The following is a 3,882-nucleotide window of genomic DNA, read 5'->3' as shown; positions in this document are numbered from 1 at the left end:
TTTATGGCTGAGTAATATTCCAGTAGATAATACCAAATCTTCTTTATCCATTCATCTGGTGATGGACACTTAGGTTGCTTCCACCTTCCAGACATTTTAAAGCCAGTGAAACATTGCAGAAATTGTAAATGAAGAGTGCATCTCCTATTTATGTTTTAGGTTGAATGGGATGGTACATGAGATCCAATATGTTTTTAAACCACTTTGTTCCAAGAACATGAATCCTCACATTGCTTTTTCCCCCTCTCTCTTAGGCATTCACAGTAAAACCAAAGTTTTTATAGGGAGAGAATTCAGGTTGCAAAATCTTTTCCTTAGATCTTCTAATTAACAACTCGGATGCAAATATAAATAATGGAAATTAGTGTGGGAGGGAAGAAGATGATAAAGATTTTCACTTACAAGTTCTCTTTCACTGAAATGTCCCCCCTAATCCAGTAAAAGTGGAAGGATCACTCCCCTTTTGGAGTCTCCATATTAATACCTCTTTATATTGGTTATATGAGACTGGCTGCTTTTCTGGAATCTTACAGTGACCTCCAAATTCCTTTATCCTTCTTGTAGTCTGTCCTAACTTCAAATACATCTCTACGTAATCAGTGGAAAGCACTTTCTAAGTCACACATCTGACCTCTGACAATGGTTCTCTTGTTTAAGAACCGTCCGTATTTCCCGTTTTCTAAAGGAGAGCGTTTGTATTCCTGTCAAAGATACAAGGGCCTTCACGATGAGCCTCAGTCTCCCTGGAGAGCCTTACCAGTTAAACTCCGTTTTCCATAATGGTCTGTGCCCACACTTTCAAAGACACGTATGTCTGTCACTTTCCTTCTGTCTGGATTAGTTGTTGCCTCCTGGTCTACCTGGGGGCATCCTGTTTTATAACCTAGCTCAAACATCACACTTGCTCACCCCAGAAGAATTGTCCTCTACTTTCCTAAACGTTTTGCAGTATCTCCCTTACAGCACCTATTACATTATATTGACATTTTTATGTCGGACAGTGGTTCTCAATTGGAGGTGAGTCTGGTCCCCAAGGGACAGGTGACAGTGTCTGGACATTCTTGGCTGTCACGACTGGGAGGCTCTGGTATCCATTGGGTGGAGGCCAGCGGTGCTGCTAAACATCCTACAATGCATAGGACAGCACCCCTACTCCAAAGAATCACCATACACACAATGTCAATGGGACCGAGACTGGGAAACCCTGTTTTATTTACAGCACGAGCCACATCCTAGTCACTTTGGAAGTTTTTCCCTCCCCTTTCCCTCCTCCCGTTAAAGAGCTTGGCACCAAATGGGTCTTTGGGAACTGTAGAACGAAATGAAGATGGGGTTTTCTTTTCAACATTCACATATAAAATAGCTGTGTCCAGCGTTGATCCTGTGATGAGCCCAGTCTGTTAGGACGTCAGAAGGTTCATTCGGGGAGGCCACTTAAGATGACAAACACAGAGCATATTTTAACTATACAACAAAGTAGCGACATACTGAGTATACAATAAGCGACAGGGATGTTTGTTAAGAGTGTGATTTGAATGGTCCAAACTAGAAAATAGCCTAAATGCCTTACTGTAGAGGAATGGTTGAAAATCATATGATGGGATATGATGATCTTTAAAAGGCAGCAGGCAGAAGAATATAAACGACATGACAAAACATTCGCATTTATTATCAAGGGGAAAAGTGGTTCAGAATACTATGTGCAATTCCACACATATACACACGCTCCCATACACAAAAGTACATACCAGCACCCACAGACACACCTAGGAGGAGCTAAATATGAGCTTATCTCACTTATAGGCATTTCTACATTTATCTTATTTTATTTTGTTTTATTTTTTAAGTTTTGGCTGCGCTGGGGCTTCGTTCCTGTGCACGGGCTTTCTCTAGTTGCGGCGAGTGGGGCGCTACTCTTGGTTGCGGTGCGCGGGCTTCTCATTGCAGTGGCTTCTTGTTGCGGAGCACAGGCTCTAGGTGCGTGGGCTTCAGTAGTTGTGGCACGCAGGCCATTAGTTGTGGCTCGCAGTCTCAGTAGTTGTGGCGCATGGGCTCAGTTGCTCCGTGGATGTGGGATCTTCCAGGACCAGGGCTCGAACCCGTGTCCCCTGCATTGGCAGGCGGATTCTTAACCACTGCGCCATCAGGGAAGCCCCCTACCTTTATCTTTTAAAATTTGTCTCCCTACTGACGCTTGAAATAGCTACAATAAAGTGCAAACATTTTAGTTGTACTGTTCAATGAATTTTGTTTTATGAAAACCCTGCGTAACATCCACCCAGATGAAGAAATGGAGGATTTCCAGCACCCTGGGGGTCTTGCCTGTCTTCCCTTCTTGCCAAACTCTCCAGGTAGCCCCGACTCCAACTTCTCTCCCATGGTTTAAGTTCGAGGTGTACCTTCTTTTACTTTCCATATTGTTGTCACTATTGCCTTTTAATATTTTCAGAGGTTCTGGATTGCATAGCTACCTTATAGGAATTCTATAATTGCAGTGTTATTAGAATGAGAAAAGGAAAGGAGGGAGGGAGGGAAGGAGGAAGGAGGGAGGAAGGAAGGGATTTATAAATCAACCACTGCATTCAAATCTATGTCTTAGCCATCGCCTTTGAAGGATCTTTGGGAGGTTAAACTATTTTGATTTCCTTTAAAGTATTACTTGGTATAAATTTAAGATGTGGCATCATGTCTTAAAAGAGAATTCTTGGGCTTCCCTGGTGGTGCAGTGGTTAAGAATCCGCCTGCCAATGCAGGGGACAGGAGTTCGAGCCCTGGTCCGGGAAGATCCCACATGCCGCGGAGCAACTGAGCCTGTGTGCCACAACTACTGAGCCTGATCTCTAGAGCCCGCGAGCCACAGCTACTGAGCACTTGTGCCACAACTACTGAAGCCCGCGTGCCTGGAGCCTGTGCTCTGTCCGCAACGAGAAGCCACCGCAATGAGAAGCCCACGCACCGCAACGAAGAGTAGACCCCGCTCGCCGCAACTAGAGAAAGCCCATGCGGAGCAACGAAGACCCAACGCAGCCAAAACTAACTAAATAAATAAATAGAAAAAAAGAAGAATTCTTGTACACCTATTTCCGCCCCCTAAAACCAGGTCCTGGTCATAACATCTATTTCTGGGCTCTGCCCACAGCAAGCAAGAACATTACATGTTTTTCTCCTTTGTTGGGTTATTTTCTGAGAACATCTTTGCGACTGGCTCCCTGCTGTATCCGTTTAAATTCTTCAGGAACACCCAAACACTGGTAAATATAAACAGTTTGTGATCGCATGAGTGCACACGTGGTGATCTTGCCGTCATATGCCCAGAAGGAGCTTCTGAGATGGAAGCAGTTTGGGGAAGAGGATATCTTTTCTGTTACTTTGAAGTGTAAACTTACTGTTGTGACATAGCTACTAAAAGAAAAAGGGTGGGGCCCAGTGGTTAAGACCTCACCTTCCAATGCAGGGGGTGTGGGTTCGATCCCTGGTCTGGGAGCTAAGATCCCACATGCCTCACAGCCAAAAAACCAAAGCATAAAACAAGCAATATTGTAACAAATTCAATAAAGACTTTAAAAATGGTCCACATCAAAAAATCCTTTTTAAAAAAAAGGGTGTGATGCTGAAGCTTAAGTATTTGCCTGGTGTATTGGCATGAGTTTGAATTGCCTGCATTTAAGTGGGTATCCCAAGTTCAAACGTTCCCATTAAATTAAAATGTGGTCCTGGTAAATTAAGTTATGCATGGTCTTATACACATACCCCGTTGGGCTCCTTTCACTCAGTCCTGCAGATAACCCTCTCTGTCTGGAGGATTTGCATGGATTTGCATTTCCCAAGACCTATCTTGTTCAGCATTGTCTGACTGCCATGCTATGCCCTCTTTTGGATATT

The sequence above is a fragment of the Delphinapterus leucas genome, chromosome X, assembly GCF_059928025.1.
Source record: "Delphinapterus leucas isolate spDelLeu-1000000601 "Yukka" chromosome X, BTC_Dleu_Yukka2, whole genome shotgun sequence".
In the NCBI taxonomy this organism is placed as follows: domain Eukaryota; kingdom Metazoa; phylum Chordata; class Mammalia; order Artiodactyla; family Monodontidae; genus Delphinapterus; species Delphinapterus leucas.
Note: the sequence above shows the minus strand (reverse complement) of the source record.